This window comes from Hydra vulgaris, chromosome 05, assembly GCF_038396675.1.
Source record: "Hydra vulgaris chromosome 05, alternate assembly HydraT2T_AEP".
NCBI lineage: Eukaryota > Metazoa > Cnidaria > Hydrozoa > Anthoathecata > Hydridae > Hydra > Hydra vulgaris.
In genome coordinates, this window is record NC_088924.1 from 40,075,674 (window position 1) to 40,097,812 (window position 22,139).

Below are 22,139 nucleotides of genomic sequence, written 5' to 3' on the forward strand. Positions count from 1 at the left end.
ATACAAAAGAGTTGACAGAAAATGTCCGTGGTATTTCTACGGACATGATAATTATATTTTATAGTAATGATAATCCTGATGTTTCTGGTAATTATCCTGATCACTGCCGTTGGGTCAATATTTGAATTGTTAAACATCTGCTGTTCCATATTTCACTCATGATGGTTTGAGTGACTGTCAACAGCAGCTGCGAGGTAGGGTTTTTCTCCGATAAATTCGCAGTCTCAATCGAGAATATGGAATTTATTGGAGAAAAGTTGTTTTGGGATATCAAGGAGTTATATACATGTTTAAAGTATTTCCATATTGTAACAGTAGGAGGACAGTAGGCAAAGATGTGCAGATTGTCCTCAATTTTACCGCAAGTTTTACATTTGTTGTTTTTAACGATCTGTTGCCTTGTGCTTTTGGCAAGCAAGGCAGCAGAAGGTAAGCTATTATGGAGAAATCGAAAGAGGATGTTTTGCGTCGGTTCGTATGCGTGGGAGGTAAAATTTCTTTTCCAAATCTGGGTCCACGGCATTGTTGTTTTTGTTGAACTGTTCCAGAAAAGTTCTGCTGGCACTACTGTCTTTTTGTTTTTTGCCACTTCTAAGTAAAAATTGTTTGTTGCTTTTAGGGGGATGTCAAAAAGGGACCCGTTTTTGCCTAATATTTCTATTGTTGTTTTGTAGTACTGAGACGTTTTATTGTCCCAGTGTTTTGGAAAATTGCTCTGCTTTAAAAAGTTCCAGCTTTGGTTTTGGTTCGTAAATTTTATAAGTGAACTCGCCAACCAATACTTTGAAAAGTAGTAAGTGTCGTGAGCTTTGTCCTCTTCGCATTCTTTCAGTTGAAAGAGTGTTTTGAGGCGAAGTGCAAGACTTTGCTCCTTCGGTGATAAAATTCTGAGACCCCCGCTTTTGACGGGTGTCTCGCTTTTGACCGGATTGAAATTGGTCTTTTGCCACAGATTTTCGAAAATGGCTCTATGCAAACGTTCTATTGCCCATTCGGGAACGGGCAGCACGTTTGCCAGAAACCACACTTTTGACATTGCTAACGTATTTATCAACATAGTCTTTCCCCTTAGTGACAAAGTACGTAGTCCCAAAAACTTGAGTTTTTTCTCTATTTTGTTTAGAGTTACTAACCAGTTGAAATTGGTAGTATCGCTCAGTCTGGTGTAAAAAGTAACACCTAATATTTTGAAAACGGTGTTGTTGTTCCACTCTATGTCGTCCAATTCCGGGTACATTTTAGGATCAAAACCCCCAAGAGCGAGACCCTTGGTTTTTAAGGCGTTGATCACTGAACCACTTGCTTTTTCAAACAGTTTTATTTTTTCGAAAAAAAAGTGGACTGATTTTACGTCCCTGATAAAAAAATTCGAATCGTCTGCGTACTGCTGTATTTTGAGGGGTTTAGGTGTACCTGGTAACGGGAAACCCTCTATTCCGCTGTCCGCTCTGATCACCAAAGCGAGAGCTTCGGCAACAAAAACGTACAGCAAGAGAGAGAGGGGGTCACCCTGTCTAACTCCTCTTTCCGTAGGAAAGGAGGCTGACAGGAAACCGCAATTCAGAACAGATGCCGAAACTTTTGAATATAAGGTGTTGACAAAAGATACAAAAGTTTCTCCGAGATTGAATTTTCGGAGAATCTGAAGCAGAAACGCACGATCGACTTTATCAACGCCTTTTCTTGATCTATTGACAAAATGAAACTAGGTAGATTTTTAAATTGCGCGTAATCGATAGGATCACGGACTAGATGTAAATTTGAGAATATTGTTCTACCTGGGATTCCGGAAGTTTGATTTGGTTCTATAATTTTCCCCATTACTTTTGCAAGTCGTAGTCCCAGCGCTTTTGTGATTATTTTGAAATCAGCGCCGATTAAGGATATGGGCCTCTAGTTTTTGCATTCGGTAAGATCTCCTTGTTTAGGAATCAGTGAAATAATTGATTTTTTCATAGAGTGGCTAGTGTTTTTTTCTACGAAAAGTATTTCGTAGGCAAGTTCCTCAAAATCTTTTTCTAAAGTGTGCCAAAAGGTTTTATAAAATTCAGCTGGAAGTCCGTCATAGCCCGGAGATTTTCCGTTTTCAAATTTAAAAAGGGCTTCTTTCAGTTCCACGCCGGTTAGGCGGATGTTTAAAAATTGATTTTCATCATCACTTAAACGTTTAGTGATGTGTGACAAGACATATTTTTGGCTGTCTTTGCATAAACAAGTTTTGATGTAAATGTTTTTATAATATAAAACAATGGAGTTTAGTATTTCACCAGGTTCACTCGTCAATGTGCCGTCATTCTTGCGAATTTCGGTAATTAACTTATTCCGCTGTTGTGTTTTTTCCAAATTAAACAAAAATTTTGAAAGTTTATCTCCTTCTTCAATTAGATTTTGTAATAACACAAATACTGTAAAAAAATTAAGATATAAGAGAATAGGCTTTAATAATTTATTAAAACTGCTTTGATGAAAATTTAATTATAACGCAATGACGACAAGTGTCGAAATTTCATATGCATTTTTACTTGTGGGTTTATAAAAACTTAAAAAGGCAAAAACTTGACGAACAAAATTAAAACAAAAGGTAAGGGGTCGTCCATAAAGTACGTACGCTCATAGGGGGGAGGGGGGAGGTCTTCAAAAAGCGTACGAAAGCGTATGGGAGGGGGGGGGGGGGGAGGGTTCAATTTAAAAGTACGTACTTCGATTTTCTAATTTATCACAATTAACCAGCTAATCAATAGAAAAGTTAAATTCTGACTAAAGATTCTAGTTTGCCAACATAAAAAGATGTATGGTATATGGAGTAGAGGGTATAGTTTTCCTTTATGCACACACATGTATAGGCGCCCTCAGAATTTTTTGATGTTCCAGATAGGACACTTTCACACATCGTGCAAACTCATAACTTAAGTTTGTTTATACCTATGCCAAATGAGGAGGCTTTGCAAAATATCGGGATGGCGGAGGCCTGTGAATAAAAAGCCTTAAAATGCTTACCCTCCCGACCCCCAAAATAAGAGGGATGTAAATTTTGCATGGTCATAACTTTTTTGTAATTTACAATATTTTTCTACAAAAATTAAAATCTGTCGATAAATTTAAATTTAGTTTTAGATGTTAAAGTTAAAAATTTTGCTACATATTTCCCTCACGTTTGGGCAGGGAAGGGGGGAGGCAAACGCTTTAGGGCTTATTATTCATAGGCCCCCGCCGCCTCCGCCATCCAAATTTTTTGCAAGGCCACCTCATTTGGCATATTAACAAACTTAAGTTTGCACGATGTGGGAAAGTCTTCTATCTGGAACATCAAAAAATCCTGAGTGGACCCATGCACACATGCCACCCCTTATATACTGGCCCTGAGTAAGACCTGAGGGCCGTAATTGATGCGACGGAGTCACCCCCAAAAAAACGTGTCAATGGCGTCTCAAAATCTTCCAAATTTGACCGCTAGGTTTTGCTAAAATAAAAAGCTTCTTTAATTAGCAAAAGGGCACAAAATTTGCTGTTGCCCCCTCCCACTGGGTTTTACCCTTTGTTTTCAATATTACTGATCTCACCTTAGATTCATTTTTTACTTACTAAAGAGGGGTGCCTGAAAAAAACGTCCACCTTAAGTATAGTTTATTTACATTTGATTCGTTATTAAAACAAAAAAAAGTTTGACATGGATTTCACCAGGAATCGGACCTGGACCTCCGATGACTATTGCCGCCGCATTAACCTCTCGCCCAAATACGCACTTATCTTAACTAAATTTTAAATTTATTTAAATTATTATTTGCATATATACTTAAAGACATTTTTAAAATGCGCAAACAAAGAGCTTTGGGGTCGTATAAAGTATCTAAGGTACCCTCCTTCTTTTTTTTTTTTAATTAAACTTTTTTATTAGGGAAAAAAAAATAAAAGAGGGATGGGGGGGGGATATTTGAGGGGGGGGGGTATTTGTGAAACGTACGTACTTTTAAGGGGGGGTGGGGACATAAAAGTACGCATGGCAACAGGAGGGAGGGGGGGGGTCAAATTTCAAAATTTTTGGCGTACGTACTTTATGGACGACCCCTAATGCAACTAAGATTACAATAATTTTTATAATTTTTTAATTTACTCATTTAATATGGTTTAAAACCTAAGGAATTCTATAAAAAGATTTCTAAGAGTAATTACTTCAGTTCAAAATCTAATAAAAACCCATTAATTAACGAAAAAATATCGAGACAATTTATTTTCTTAACAAGTTTTGTTACGTACGCGTATAACTACAAAGATATGTCTATATTAAAAAGCTTATGAGACAAAATTGGCATACCAATATTTGCCAGTATGAGAATGCCAATAGAACTCCAATATTGGCATTCTAATATTGGGCAAACAATATAGAAGCAATACTAGCATGCATTTACTTTCCAATATTGGTATGTCAATATTGGCGCAATATTTTTACCATTATTAGCGCAATATTGTATATCTTGCGATATTGGCCAAGATACCCAATATTGCACCATTATTGCACCAATATATCTTGCTACTAGGGAAGGGTCAGAAATATTTAGATTTTCTAGATTTACAATTATACTGTGAACAACTCTCTCAAAGTAGCCCCCAAATGTAGTCCCACATCATGTTTTCGTTATACTGTTCTTGGTAATGACGTTTAAAGTCCAATATATATACTTTTTTATATAGTTTAACAATAAAATATAATTTCAACGAAAATATCCCTAATTTAATATTACGAAAGAAAATGTAAATATATCGCATAACGTTTAAAATTTATAGTTTATCAAAGAACAAGATTTAGGAATTGTTTTGTAAAATAAAAGAAACAAAATTTAATAGAATACTAAAATGACAAAAATAACATTTAAGAATTGGTTTGAAAAATGAGAAGATATAATTTTATATAAAACACATTTTATTGTTAGACCAATTTATAGTTCAACTTATTTAATTAAGTTTATAACTTTTATTGCCAATTAAGTAAGAGCAAATAAACAGCAAAAAATAAAAGTAAAAGATTAATAAATAACGCAAAAATAAATTTTTTAAAAAGAGGATTATCATTTAAAATAATAAAAATATATGTACATAAATATCCCAGTAGGCACGCAACGTTTTATTCACGTTTTAATCACGTGTATTTTAGGTGACTTCGTCCAGGTTACTATTTTACGTGAAAGTTACGTGAAAGTTACGTGCCAAAATAACGCGTCTAACGGAACTTTTTTTATTCTTAATAAAAACCTGTGATAAGAAATATAAAATTATATTTTTTATTATATTATTTATTTTTTTATAGTATAGTTTTTGTATTCATTATATTAATTATAATTATTTTACTTTTATGATGATATAATTAATTTTGATTGTAGTTTAATCATAACTAAAAAAAAAAAAATTGGTCTATATAATATCTTATAACGCAATGCATTTAAAACAAAACTAAATAGTCCATTATATTTTGAGTTGTAATATCTAATATCCGAATTACATCAAATTAAGTTAAATAAAATTTTTTTCTACTTTGTGATATAATATTTTACACTGGCGAATTTGTCCACTTTGCTTACTTAACTTAGTACAAAATAAATTATGTTATAACGAATTTAATATCAAATTAAGTAAGCTACATGGACAAATTATAAGTTCTAGCAGAACTTTATTATTTTATTATTATTTAAGTTTTTATTTGTTTCTTTTTAGCTAAATTATTCATTAGATAAAGTTTAATGCATGCTCTTACCCGGTTTCCTTCTTCACGTTTCAATCATGTATATTTTAGGTGACCTCGTCCAGGTTACAATTTTACTTGATTCAAGCATGAAAGTTACGTTGCCAAAATATTATGTATTTTGGATCTTTTTTTATTCTCAATAAAAACCTATGATTAGAAAGATATTCTTTATTTTATTTACTATTTTTTTATAATTGAGTTTCAGGGATTATTTTTTTTGGGATATTCCCGGAATACCGGATATTTTTCTGAAATTTATCTTTTTTCAAATATCCGAAAAGTTTTCCATACATGCAAGTTAAAGTATATATTATTGTCATCAACTTGGCTGAATGCAAAATTAGGGGGAAAAATATTCTGAATTTTTTCAGGATATTTTCCGCAAACAATTTTCAAAATTTTTTAAATATAATGATTATATGAAATATGTAGTTTATATATTCATTATTGTAATTACTTTTTATTATACTTTTATAATAATATAATTATTTTGCATTGCAGTTTTATAATAATAAAAAAAGTATCAGGGTATAAGATAACATTGCAATGCATTTTTGACAAAATTAAAATGTCACTTATATAATATTTTATCTAAACATATTATATTATTTTATATCTAAGTTTTATCAATTTAGGTTTAATGAATATATTACAAAGCTTAGTTCAAAATCGTGTAACGTTATGGCAGATAATTCTCATATTGCAACATGCAAAAGATCAAACCCTAATACAAGGTATACTTTTTTTTTCTACCCTATTATATAATATTTTAGACTGTCAAATTTGTCGATGTAGTTAATTTAATAATAAATAAGTTATTATACCTTATTTAATATTAAATTTATTAAACTACATGACAAATGATAAGTTCTGTTTAAAATATTATTGACTAGGAAGATCCAATGGTATTGTTATGTTATTGCCTAGGAATATCATTCTGTAGTAAAACACATTAACCTTTTAACTTTTAAAGTTTGAGAAAATTCACTTTTCCCTCTCTTCGTCTTTTTTTGATCGCACCCTGTTGCAAGAATTTAATTTAGTTCATATCTTGTTGGAGAATGCAACTTGATTCTGAGTTGAATTTTTAGCACTCGGTATTTATTGGTGACCTAATTTGACAATACTTTATTATACATACTTTTAGTTTTGTACTTAATATATTATATATAATTAGGGGTAGATGAGGCTCCTTAGCCGTGGTGAATGTTTCCACAGCAAAAGGAGCCTCAAGATGAAAATCTCACCATGGGTAGGAAAATCATGATATAAAATCCCCACTATAATGTTGTGTGGTTATGTGGTAACTATTACATTTTTAAAAATTGTTATAATTTTTCTGTGTGCATTTTAAAATTACATTTAATGTTCAAAACTTTGTAGATTACTCATTTAAAGCAACTTCGTGGGCAGTCACCTTTGCATCTAGTGAGTTAATGTATGAACAAGCTAATACAGAAACAAGTGCAAATATAAGAAGATGGAAAACAAAGAAAACAAATTATTTAATCAGATGTTATCACATAAGGTGAGTACAGGTCTTTTTCTAATCATGCGCATCAGTTATTAACTTTATATATAGATATATATTTATCTATAGACAGATATTAGATATAGATATATATAGATAAACAATATTTTTTTAGACTTGTATTTATTATTTTGTACTTCTTTTTTTTATTTATCTGTCGACTTTTTTGTTATGTCTTTTTTTATTAAATCCTTATTTATTTTTTAGCAATAAGAGTAAAAAATGAGAAGGCAAGTGACTTTTTTTATTTTTCTACATTGTAGGTAGTATTGTTTTCTTAAAATTATTTAATGATTTAGATAAAAGAAAACAACTAGAAAATCTTGTTGCCAAAATGGTTGGCAACTTACCAAGTAAGATTTGTTTTAAAAATTTGTGATTTAAGATAATTATTAAATAATCATATTATTATTTAAGATTAAATTCGTTTCATTTCAGCTAAATCTGATTTATTGGATAAAGTTTGATGCGTACTCTTATAGGAGAAAATATCGACTGATTCGTTAGACTATGTTTGAAGCGTGCTTTTATGGGAGAATATATTGACTGGTTCGTTAGATTAAGTTTGAAGTGCGCTCTTTGTGGATCGAAGCGTGCTCTTCATAAGTTTCAGATCTATGACTTTGTACTTATTACTTATTGGATATAAGGAGGATATTTTAACAAAAGTGCAGCTTTTATTACAAATTCATAATGTTTATGTCAAGAACTAATATACTGACTAATAAAACCATGTAATTTAATACGTATTAAATATTTCCTCGACAATGAGTTTTTTTTCTTTGCACGAATCCAAACACTTCGTTTTTATAAAGCCTAGTTATTGCTTAAATATTACGTGCCAAAATTAACGTAAAAAGCACGTCTTTTAGACAGTCCATGGGGACCAAAAAGTCACCTAAATATCACGTGCCAAAAGTAACGTGAAAAACACGTCCACAAATCACGTGAATTGGTCATTTCATGGGGACCAAAAAGTCACCTAAATGTCACGTGCCAAAATAACGTGAAATTCACGTTTTTGTCACGTCGCTGTGCTTACTGGGATATGTTGTTTAATTATGTATTAATAATCTACAGAAGTTAATTAATTAACTATTAATTATTATTTTCTAATTTAAAGAAGCTTCATTAGAAGAAATTTAATTCACTTTCAGTTTTGTTTTGAATTTGTTTAGAGAATAATTAGTTTTCAGTTCATTATTTAATATTATGTTCCACAACTTTGGTCCTCGGTTTACAATAGAGAATTTAGTAGCGGAATAATACAGGTATTGAAAAAAGTTTAGAACCACTTAACAATTTTGGGTAATTTCATTATTTTTCCAATGTATGAAACTAATATTGAACTTTGATGATAAATTATATATATATATATGAGATGCTTTAATAAAAACCTAAAGGAATTTACATCGCATTCAATTGCATACACATTAAGCAATCAATAAACAAACACACACAAATGTATTGAATTCAAATGAAAATAAATACATTTTAAACATTTAAACTTTTTAATAAATACATTTAAACAAAGCAATGTAAATATTTATATCAATATTTACATGGATATCCTTTGTTTTTAATCACCAAATGAAGTCTTCTAGGCATACTTTCAACCAACTTTGAACACTGATCTTTATTAGCTTCCAGACACTAAACTCGTCTGATTTTATCCTTCAAGGATTCTGTAGATGTACATTTGGTTCTATCAAGATTATATTTGATGTATTTCCACGAATTTTCAATCGGATTAAGATCCGGACTATTTCCAGGCCTAGGAAAAACTTTAATTTTGATGAAGAACATCAAAGTTCAATATTAGTTTCATATATTGATAAAATAATGAAATTACGTAAAATTGTTAAGTGGTTCTAAACTTTTTTCAGTACCTGTAAGTTTTAGATTGAATGTAGCTTTATTTTGAAAGTCTTGTAGAGTAGATGCGATTTATTTTTTCAAAAATTAAATAAAATAAGATTGGTAATATATTTTTATCAACTTTGAACATGCAAATTAGAACATGATAGAGGTTTAGTTTATATACATTTAAGATATTCAGTTCATTAAATAGCGTTTGTGTGCGGGAGAAACGATCTACGTTTGAAACTATCCTTATAGTCTGTTTTTGTTTGCTAAGCAACTTTTAAATTTTCGTCGCGTTAGTGCCGCGCCAAGCGATGTTCGCATAACTTAAGTAGCAATGAGTAAAAGAAAAGTAAATAATTTTTAAACAAGATCGATTTAATAACTGCTTAGCTTTGTACATTATACCTAGATTTTTCGATATTTTACTTTCAACTACACCTATATGTTCCCTCCAGGTTACATTTTCGTCTAGAAACACGTCAAAAAACTTTATTGATTGCTCTCTCCTTATTAATTGATAATCAATAAAAAGGTCCGGAAGTTCTAAGGGAATATCTGATTTTTTATGTAGATGATAGAATAAAGTGTATTTTGCTTTAGTAATATTTAAAGATAATTTGTTTGATTTACACCATTGGGTTAGTTTGTCTAGTTCTTTGTTTACTTTTTGAAATAATATATTGATATCTTTATTGCAATAAAACAAGCTGGTATCCTTTGCAAACAATATTGTATTTAATATGTTAGAAAGTTTATTTAAATGTTTATATAAATGAGAAATAGAAGTGGTCCTAAAATTGATCCTTGAGGAACACCACATTTAATTGTCTCCTAATTAGTTTTTCCTTCATCAAACTTCATCAGTTTTTCCTTGATCAAACTTCATCAGTTTTTCCTTCATCAAATACTATATACTGCTTCCTATTAGTCAAGTAACTCTTGAACTAGGACAAGTTGGTATTTTTTATACTATAACTTTTGAGTTTCGATAGAAGGATTTGATGAATGACTATATCGAAAGTTTTATTTAAATCAATAAAAAGACCTAGGGAATACTTGCCTTCATCAAGCGATTTAAATATGTCCTGAACAAGGTGAATGATTGGATGATCGATGGGATGGCCAGATTTGAATCCAAATTGTTTATGGCAAAGAATATTATTTACATTTAAAAAAAAATTAAGCCTACTATACATGTTAAACAACTCGCTCTAATATTTTAGAAAAACAAGTAAGAATTGAGACGGGACGATAATTTGCAAATTCAGAAGGATCGCCTGATTTTAAAATTGGAATGATTTTTGCGATTTTCAGGTTTTCTGGAAAAACACCATGTTTTAAAGATAAATTAAAAATATGTAATAATGGAATTGTGATGTATTTTATCGAATTAATAACGAGATTACTACTTATAGCATTGGAACCTACGCTTTTATTGGGCTTTTTAAAGAGACTGCGTTTTTTAATTCCTTTTCCGTAAATTTAGGATTAGACATAACACTAATGTTGTTTGAGGTAACGTAGGACTTAAAGTATATTTGAGAAGTTGCTATATTTGATGATAAAATAGGACCTATATTTACAAAAAACTGATTAAGTGTTTCAGTCACTAAGGACTCATTTACAATACAATTTTTATTAACTTTAAGATTATTCGGTTGTAAATTTCCGTATAAACATTTTTTAACGATTACCTCCTTTATAATTTGCCATGTTTTTGTTTAATCATTTTTGTGTTTAATTAATTGTTCCGAATAGTAATGTTTCTTTGAGCGTTTATACTGATTTTTATAGCCGTTTATAGGTTTTATCATTAGTTTTATTTTTAGGAGTTGTTTTTTTTTAAAAACTTTAGCATATAAACGCTGTTTTTTTTTAAGAATTTAAGTTTGCCTTTCGTAATCCAAAGGTTTAAAAAATTTTTTGTTTGGATAACTTTAGTAACTTCCGGGAATGCTTTCTTATAAAGATTCAGAAATTCATTTAAAAAGATATCATTGCTTTATCGGCATTTAGAATTAGTTGCAGGGTGTCCCAGTTGACACCAGCTAGAAGTTTATGAAAATTTTTGATGAAAGCGTCATTTATTAACCGTGTTGTAATTAATTTTTTTCTATCACTAAGAGCATCATAGTTGTTGCATTTTAACGATAGAATAAAAATAGGGAAGTGATGAGAGATGTCAGATTTAATGTCAGGTTACTCGCGTTGGTTTATTGATTACGGGAATATAACTATTTTGAAAAATTGTGTTAAATACATCTTGATAATTATACAGTATATGAACATATAGTATACCTTGTTGAAAGAGCTCGCCTTGCTCCTCAAATTAAGTGTCTATGTTCTCGTTAAATTTTTTGAGATGCAAATCAAGGATATGAACTTTCAGAGACTTTCTGCATCGCATTTCGGCGTAATTCTTTATGAGAGTCTGCACCAACTACACACAGTTTTCAGTTTGTGATTACCTAGGAAGCCTCCTCCTAGGTGGCATTGGCCATCTTCAGGAGACAGCAGCAAGTTGGATAGCAAGGCAGATACTGGAGATATCGACTATAATTCCGCAGATGGAGTTGGAGATAAAAAGCTGTACTTCCTTAACCTGAAAACAGTTAACAATTTAATTAGGGACATCGGGCTTACAAAACCAAATGCCGAGCTTCTGATATTCAGGCTCAAACATTGAAACTTGGATGATGATAGCGTAAAAATCACAGATCAGAAAAAGCGGCATCAAAGATTCTCCAACTTCTTCATTCAGCGTGATGGGCTGTGTTTCTGCAATGATGTTGCCAGTTTATTCCAGACTAGAGATATTGCATGTAATTCTATTGAATAGCGCCTTTTCATAGATAGTTCATCCCCGAGCCTCAAAGCAGGTGGCTAAATCTGTGCATCTCAAAGAGAACTACTTCAGTATCAAAATGTTGCTGAGTGCTTTAAAGTATGACAACTACGGATTGGAGTTCCTCGGTGACTTTAAAATGGTATTATTCCTCATGGGTCTTCAAGCAAGTTTTATAAAATTTCCTTGTTTTTTCTGTCAATGGGACAGCCGTGACACTAAGGCGCATTATTGCACAAAGGACTGGCCAAAACGGACCAGGTTTTCTGTTGGGAAGAGCATGTGAAGTGGGAATTGCTGAACCTCATAAAGAGCTTATACCACTACTGCACATCAACTTAGGCCTCATTAAGCAATTTGTCACTTCTCTTGACAAGGAGTCAGCAGCATTTCAATACCTCCAAGATCTTTTTCCAAAGCTAACCACAGATCAAGAAGATCATAGAATGGAAGGATTTTGCAAAGCTGTTGAACAGGATGGAGAGACCGGCTTTGAGCCACGATTGGTGCGACGATTTTTTGGGTTTATCATGCAGAAGTAGCAGTTGCTTAAGTGGTCGGTCGGCTCTAACCATATTAGCGGGATAGAAAACTTCATGGCTCGCTTCTCTCCACTGTACCAACCTCTAACATCGTATATAATAATACATAAGAGTTATAATAAATTGAAGACAGGAAATTTCAAAACAGCGATTTCAAGGTGGAACGTATTTGCCTACAGTACGCGACTTATGACAAAACATTGTATATTGAAACTCCTTAAAATGAACTAGATCTAAATCATTGAAATTAAAACCTAAGCACACCTTAAAACACACAGCAAGAAGCTGTTTAATTCACTTTTAAGTGTTTCTTTTCGATATACGCAAGTAAAATGTGGGGCCCAAGATTTGTCTTGGTCCCCGACAGGCACGCTGAAGTATGGCTTGTAGGCCTTGCACATTACACGACTTACTTTCATGGAATACTTTTTCGCTCTTGTTTTATGAATAGTCCATACAAGTAGCATAATAAATCAAACAAACTCTTGATGCTATGTTAAATAAATACTTCTCTTCAACTACAAATCGTTATCCTTTCAGTCTACAATAACACAAATCTGAATCTATAAACCTTTGACGAAGAGTTAAGTATGCAAAATGTATTATTACAACAAAATTACAAAATTTAAAAAATACCACAATTGAAATACTACGTCGTTTAAAATGAAATACACGGCTTTTTCTTAGATATCTGGTTAGAGTAAGAACTGAAATAGCAATGTTGTTGTCGCTATTTAGAGCTGTTTTACAATTTAATTATTACATTTTTAAAAGATTAATTTTACAATAAAACTCTGGAATTGACATTAAAAATTAGAAGACTTTACTGAAAAATATTATTTCTCTGTATAGTTTTCTATTTTTTAATTTATTTATTCCAAAGTTTTATTGTAATAATGCAATATAGTGTGCTCGGATTATACCAAATCAAATTCCACATCATGTCAATATTAGCTGTGGTGATAAAGTAAGACCAAATTTTAAAGTTTTCCCTTTTGCCTGAGCTTTTAAATATACCTTTTGATATTTGATACAAGTCAATGAATATTCTGATACTTATTTTGCATCTCACATACTCTCTATAATTTATGAGGAAGACAAGTTAAATATGTAATTTTGAGGTCACCTAGAATTTTCACAGACTCATTAAAAATCAAAAAAAAAATTAAGATCAGCATTCTTAAGCTGGAAGGTTCATTTGAAATGAATCTTCTAGATGCATCAGTATTTCCATTGATTGACAAGCACAAACAGTAATTGCTAATTTTAAAAAAGTAGCTCTTTTAAGTAAATCTTTTTGCTCTTTAACATGAGTTGCGTAATATTTAACATGAATGTTTGATATTGTCTATATATAGACAAAAATAGTTGAATTTAACGTTGCATAAGCTATAGGTTATGCAACGTTAAATTCAACTATTTTTGTCTATATATAGACAATATCAAACAATCATGTTAAATATTACGCAACTCATTTTTACTTACTTTTTGAGCTCTGTAGCCCTAACGACAAAATTTTTTGTAAATATAAAGCGCAGTCTTAAAGAGTATGAAATTGGGTAACATTTTAAACTTCCATTTATTATAAAAATAGTTTTTTTGAGCCCTCATGGGGCTCAAGAAAATTATTTTTATAATATATGCAATAATTTGAGGCCCTTATGGGGCATTAAATAAAAAAAAAAGTTAGACAACTTAACACACCCCGGGTTAAGTTGGCGCAAACTATAAAAATGATTATTAATGAATATTAAGTGGAAAATTTATAGAAGTTTTAAGTATTTATTTTGGCAAAAATTTTGAGCCAAAAATTTGACATTACTTTTAGCTGGTACCAAATATTAGTACGTTTAACAGCCAAAACAGTAGCCCACTCTTTATCTGTAAAATATAAAACAAAAATATTTTTTTTATTTTATTGTAAAAATAAATTTTTTCAGTATTGTTAAAAGTTAAAAAAAAAACAATTTTAGAGAAACATATTTATTTTTTCATAGTAAATGTGATGAGCCAACTTACCCCGTGAAAATTTTGCCAACATACCCAAAAGCCTTTTTTTAATTAACAGTCTACAGATCCTGAAAAACGGCAACTATTGAAAAAAGGTAAACCAATTGTAACTGAAATTTTTACAAAAACTTTTTTTTCTTACGAATAATTATTTTCTTTATAAATAAAAAAGGAAAGGATGTTCCAAAAGTGACATTTTTGTCCAAAAAACACATAAACCCTAATATCTTCTATGCGCTTGCGTGAATCCTAACAATACTGTAGTGAATGATGAAATGAAGGAGGGGTGACATCTATATGCGTGAAGGTCTCTGAAGGCCTTCTGAGCTTACACTTAGACCCGCACGACCGCATAGCAAAAACGGAAGACCTTCGCAGTTTTTTGAAAGACCCGCACGACCGCAAAGTAGGTCTAGAGACACAATGAAAATATTTGGGCGTGCAGCAATTCTCCGTGTATTTACTAAATTAAATAATGCGAAATCTTTAATAAGAAGCTTGTTATTCTGGAAATTAATATTAAATTTTAAATAATTTTATAAGAGACCAAAATTATAAAAAAAGTTTCATTCTTAATAACCTTTTTGTTAAGCTGCCATAACTAAAATCGGATTTGCAAGTATACTTGAGGGCATTGTTTTTATTTTTATCATATAAGTTATTATAGTTTAAAGTTATAAGGTTTTTTAAAGTTGAAATAAGTTAACGGCTTTTTTAGTGTTAACAATTATATTGTTATATTATGTTGCATACAATAACTTTAAAGTTATAGGATTATAGGTTTTATTGTTGTTTTTATTTTGGTGAGTTTTTGTTGTAGGAGATATTTTGTGATAACTTTCGTTCTGGGAGACAATGCTAGAAGAATACTAAATATTCTGTTATAGGTTTTGAAACTTCAAACTTTTGTAACTGACGCAACGATAAGTCAAACCAGGGGTCGGCAACCTAATTTAAGTAGAGAGCCATTTTTTAAATATTTTATAAAATCTTATAATAAGACGTAAGAATACAGTTGTAATGTTTTAATGATTTAAAGTTTTGAAATGAAATGTATAATTTGGGCAGCCCGAAGAGCCACGCAATTTAGGAGCAGCAGCGGTGCCGACCCCTTAGTTTATATTTTTATTTATTTACTATTACTAGTATTAGTACATTTATAAACTCAATTTACACTAAGTTAGGAATGTCGCCAAAAAATTTGAATCTTATTTTAGTAAAGTCAGTCATAAATACCCTACAATATTCTCAGAAAACAACTTTGTTGTCCCAAAATACAATTTGAAATTGAGCTCATACTCAATTAGGTTCCCCATTATTAGGCTCCACATTTGTCACCTTTTTTATAGATTAGTGTAAAATTTGTTGACTTGAATTGAATTAAGAGTTGTATTGTTCTATGATAATGCCTTAAATGAGTTGGTGGCCAATGAATTAATGAGCTTGCTAACGGTATAGTAAAACTCTTAAGGACTGCAAAACAATCCTTATTAGCTCTTGAGATTTTTTCATTGTGATAATTGTAGTATAAATAAAACCCAAAACTAATATCAGCTTCAAACTGATTTTGCACTTAGAATAAAGGGAAGTAATTATATATTATATGTATTAAAAATATAATTATTTTTATATAGTTTTTATATAATTTCGCTTCTTTTGAGTACCAGGTTGACCTACTTTAGAAGAACTTCTTTTTTATTCAAAGTTTTAGGGGCCCGTCATATTTTTAAGGGTCTATCTATAATTATAAAATAAATATAGAAGGGTCTACATATATTTTTAAGGGTCTTGAGCTAAAAATGTTTTTTATTTAAAAAAAATTAAAATCAGTATTCCATTATTATATTCTACATATTTAGATATTTTTCAAAAATCTTATTATAAGAGTCACCCTATTGTATATTACTATATATGTATATATTTATATTTATATATATATATATACATATATATATATACATATATATATATATATATTTGTGTGTGTGTGTGTGTGTGTGTGTGTGTTTGTGTGTGTGTGTGTGTGTGTGTGTGTGTGTGTGTGTGTGTGTGTGTGTGTGTGTGTGTGTGTGTGTGTGTGTGTGTGTGATATAGATCAGTGAAGTTAAGAACTTCATCTTTTCTCTTATCATTCTAAAAAAAATATATATATATCTTTGCTATATAGTTATGAAATAAATATATACAAAAAGTAATGCAAAATTATTAATGGAGTACCAAAACGAGTTTAAAAATAAATCAAAAAGAAACTTCAAAAGGCTTTAAACAATTTAATCAGCAGCAAGCCATTTAGTTATATCATCGCAATTAATTTTGATAAAATACATTTTTTTATTTTTATTTATCTCTTCTTGTTCGGCATTTTGATATGGGAGTATGTAGCTACCGTTTAAGGCTCCATGTTCAGCTAAAGTACAATGTATCAAAACTAAGCCCTTTTTATCAACAGGAACTTTACAATTTTCTGTTGGTCTCCATTTGTTGTATGCTTTCCGAAAAATACTCATGACAACCCATGTTGTCAGTTCAGCTTGAAAAAGACTCCCTATTTTTACATTAAATTTTTCTATGCTAGACTTATCTTTTAATTTTGGTTTATACCAACGTTGTAATAATGATTTAGATTTTTGGTGATTATTAAACGACACATGAACTTGCTCAGAAATAGATGCCAACCCTTCTTCACAAATGTCCTTAAATGATATTTGAGTGAACATTTTCTGAAAATAAATGTTGCTTTGGTTAATCTCAATCAACACCTCATCAACATGGTTTATCTCTGGCTCACTATGAATCACTTCAACTTCTAAAATTGCTTCCTGTAAACTATTATTAATTATTTCTATTAATTTTTCTTGAACATCAGTGTCATAGCCATTATCAGCAATTATTTCTTTATCCAAGTTGGGATTACTGTTTACTTTTATCAGACTACTTTTATTCTCTATAAAGGAAATATAGAAGTTCTTTAAATCTGAAAGGGAACTAAATTTTTTAGTCAAAGTTTTTTCAATTCCGCATGTATTAAGCAAAACCCTCATTTTATCTAAAAACTCATTTATTGTTGGAAAAACTTTTTTTGATAGTTTACTAGCAAATGATTGGTGACAAAAAAGGTCAAGTGAAACATATTCTTGATTAGGTGATAAATTCAATGCAGGGATAACTTCTTTTTTCTTTGTTTTTTGTTTTTCTTGCATTGCAGTTACAGATGCAACAAAGCCAGTTAAAGTACTGGCATAACCTTTTGATGAATTTCTTCTAGTGTTTAATGCTGATCTAAAAGCAGATGAAAAAAATTGATTTATTCGATCATCATACTGAATAAAACCACGAATTGTGAACTCTCTTTCAAATTGCCTAGTACAGCCAAAATAATGCTCACAAAGTTCTTCAGTACAATATCTAGGGCGTTTAATTCGCTCCTGTGGGTACAAAAAGATTGAACCTATTGTATTTGTAACACTGTTCTTTAAAGTTGTAAAGTGAATACCTTCAATTGATAAAAACCAAATCATTGCGCACCATTTAAAGGCAATTCTTAATTGGAAATCAATATCGTCAGCATTTGTTGAAATAAGAAAAAGTCTGAGAAATACTAATGTTAAAGAAAGTATGTACTGTGATTGCTTTGAAATTGCATGACTGTTAAAATCTGCTTCTATAATCTTTTTTATCAATTTAGGGTCACAAATTCCCAACACTAAAGCATCAGATGCAAAGTCTTTAACTTCATATAAATCTTTAGATATATTTAAACTTGCATGTGCAAATATTCTAGGTTGAATCAGATACGATCCAATTATTTTTAATTCAGTCCCAGACAAAATTTGGTTTCTTATGGCTTTTGCAACATGATTATCATATATAAAAGCAACTTCATTTGTTTTTTCATCCAGAAATGATAATAAAGTCTTTGTTATCCATTTACTTTCATATGATACACCATCTGTGCAATATGAAACAACATCAAAATTTGGATGTCTTATTAAAACATCATAAATGTGATTATTGAATTTATAATTACTTTCATTTGTACTTTGGGGATGAATACATAGAAGTTTCATTGGTGTCATTCCTTCAGGACAGTTGTGAATCATTATAACAACTGCTTTAACTTCTGTTGCTAGATCTATTGCACTGTTAATACCACTAAGTGTTTCATCATTTATTGTCAGTATATGATTTGGTGCAACCTTTCCGACAATACAATTAAACTTTACACAAGTTAGAAGGGCTGGTATTACTTTGGTAGCATCCATAGATACAGACACAATTAGTTTATTGGTTCCAGGCATTATGTCATAAATGTTATCTAATCTTTTGTTAAAGCCATCTACAGAAACATCAAGAATAAAACTATTTGATGTTTTTGTAGTGACGCGTTGTATATGTCTCAAGGAAACACTAGGGAGATTTGCAGCAACAAATCTATAAACACATTTACCAAATGTTCGAAGCATTAAAAAAAAATCTAACATCACAATTTGAAATTTTTTATTCGTTTTACCACTTGCTTTTGAAATTAGACAAGACTGCATTGCATGTAGTAGAGTTCCATTTTGTTTAGGATTTTCTTTATAAAGTTTATGAAATGATCGGAAAAAGGAATCATATCCTGAAATTTGATTGGTTTCTGAATCAGTAATTCCAATTGCCAAAAGTTCTTTTTTCAGATTTAATAATGAAGTAATACCTTCAATTTTTAAACTGACCTTTGCAGCTAACAATTTTTGTTTTTCATTACAACGTACATGATTAAGTTTACAGCTTTTTAAAATTTTTTTAAGAGCTTCTAAGTCTGCATCACGAATTTCAGACGATTCTATAATTTCTAAAACATCTCTTATTATCTGCATTGCTCCTAATCGGCTAGTGAATGATCGATTTCTACATAAATTAATGCAGTGATCACATTTTTTGATGTGATTTCTAGTACATCGAATACTATGAATATAAATTTTATCATCTATTTTAACAAATTTTGAATTATCAGTTATCATACTATCCATAATGCCATATGAGTTAAAAAGGATTACAAGTTCTCTTCTCTTATTAAATACACCGTCGCATGGTTTAGGTAATTTTATTTTAGCTTCAGGAATAATACTAAAATCAATTTCAGAATTAGCCACAATTTCTAATTTCGAATCTTTGGGACTAACAACTGGAAAAAACTGATGTATATTTGTTTGGGAATGCCCGGCTTCATTTTCTTTACGAACACATAGCTCGTGTGAAATGGATTTACAATGTTGATCGTACTCATGTGTAGTAAAAGATCTCCCCTTTCTGACTTTGATTTCAACATTGCATAGCAAGCATTGTATATTGTTACCATATTGATCCAGCTTAACGTATTTCTTTGATTCTAATTGTACTGCTTTATCAGACCATTCAGCTTTCCTTTTAGAAGCCATGTTTTATTTTGCTTTGAATTATTTAAATAAAGCGCTGGTCTTAAAATTCTAACGCCCTAAATACATTATGCGAGTCCTTCCGTTGTTGGCCTTCTAAAATGGAAAAATGACCCGCATACCCGCAACCGAAGGCCTTTGGTCGATAATTGTGACCCGCACGCCGACAAACGGAAGGCCTTATTTTTTACTAATGTCACCCCTCCTTGAAATGATCAATTAGAAAGATTCTGTGTAATTTTTGTTTCTTTCTGATGAAAGGCTCTGAAGATAAACGCAGTTCGTCAACTTACCCCTGCTGCTAACAAAATATAATACAATATAAAATAATATAAAAGTTTACTTTTTGAAACAATTACAAAAAATAAAAATTTATGTCGCATTGAATTTTTTCTTTTCTTTTACCGCATTAACTTGCGGAAAGTCATTATTGATGTGTTTAACTATGTTTTATGAACCAAAAACGTTTAATTAACTATGTAACTAAATGCTTTATATTTATTGATATTCATAAGAGTCAAATGCATACGCAAATTTTTATAAATAAATAACGGTATTCATAACATATACTTCTAAAATGTCATTTAACGAACAAGAATTAAATAAAGTAACACTAAAGAAAATTTATAGCAACTAAATCATATGTATGGGATTATGTAGATGCGCCAATAACACAGGTCTGCGACATAAAAATTGTTTCAAATTTAATAAGTGATTTTTATAGTATTTTCAACGCTGATTTCGGGAAAAATAGTAAAAAAATTCCATCACGTGCAGATATTTCACAAACTGCTTGTCTAGTTTTAGCTTTTTCAATATTTTTTATAAATAGTATAGTACTCAGGTAAGTTTAAATTTTGGTTTTTAAGATCTCCACAAACTGTTATATAGCCTAAAGTACAAGTTGTGTTATGGAGAATGGCTACCAGAAAATGCATAAACTCACCAGATTACTTCTGCTTTTGTGGTAACTATACCATTAAAAGCGACAAAGAAACATCTCCGGTTTTGTTGAAAAGGCATATTTTGCCTATTTTGGTATAAAGTAAGGCGGTCAGTATAAATCTTGGGCTCCACACAAAGTTTGTTCAATATGTGTTGAAGAACTGAAGCAATGGTTTTAATGTAAAAAGCAGTTCTTACGTTATGGAATAACAATGGTTTGGAGGGAGCCCAAAAATCATAGTGATGATTTTTGTTCTTGCAATGTAAAAGGTTTCAATTTGAAAAACAAAAAATATATTTCTTGCAATAACATTCAATCAGCCATTCGCTCTATTCCTCATGAACCTGGAGTACCAATACCCGCTCCTCCTGATTCTTTGAATGATATTTTAGATGATCACGAGACATTGGCTCAGCAAGGTGATAGTAAAGAAGGCAGTGATTGCTACGATCCCGGCACAACCAATCCCATTCCATTCTCACAATCTGAGCTGAACAATTTAGTTAGAGACCCAGGTTTTCCTAAAGACTCGGCAGAAGTTTTAGGATATAGATTGAACGAAAAAAATATGTTGGCTCCGGGTACATCCTTTTCTTGGTACCAATCAAGGGAAAAAGAATTTCTTCTCTCAAGAAGGTGACCTGGAATTTTGCAGTGATGTTCCTGGACTTATGGTATGTTTTAAAATAGAATATGGTCCTGATGAGTGGAGACTTTTTATAGATTCATCAAAAAGAAGCCATAAAGCAGTACTTCTGCACAATGACAATAAGTATGCTTCTATGTCAGTTAGACACTCGGTGCACTTAAAAGAATTTTACGAAAACCTTGAACTGGTTTTAAACATACTCAGCTAACCATGAGCGAGATCTCGTCTCGTTCTCGTTTCTCGTGAGAAATGGGACTTCTCGTGAGAAACGTGAAATAGAAAATTCTCGCGAGAAGTAGAACGAGACTTAAATATTATATTATTTTCCAAGTTAAAAATTATTATAATTTACAAAATGCTTAATAATTTGTTTTTTTAATTAATTAATATTTTGACTCCGTTAATTTCATAAATCTAATTAAAAACTTAATTTATTTTTGACAAAAGCAAATTAAATTTTTAATTAAATTTTAAATTAGATTTTTTAATTAGATTTTTAAAAAAAATCTAATTGAAAGATTTTTATTAGATTTTAAATATTTTTAATCAGATTTTAAATACAAAAACTCTTTGTATAAAATGGTGCACTTTCGACT

At 30.7% G+C, this 22,139-nt stretch overlaps 1 long non-coding RNA gene across 1 annotated transcript; it reads left to right on the forward strand.

Annotated features, from left to right (window-relative positions):
• The first annotated feature begins 6,323 nt into the window (after positions 1-6,323).
• Positions 6,324-7,948, forward strand: LOC136080051 (uncharacterized). The gene is made up of 4 exons (XR_010638414.1): positions 6,324-6,471; positions 7,121-7,265; positions 7,568-7,621; positions 7,707-7,948. It is a non-coding gene; the product is annotated as an uncharacterized LOC136080051 (long non-coding RNA).
• Positions 7,949-22,139: the final 14,191 nt, after the last annotated feature.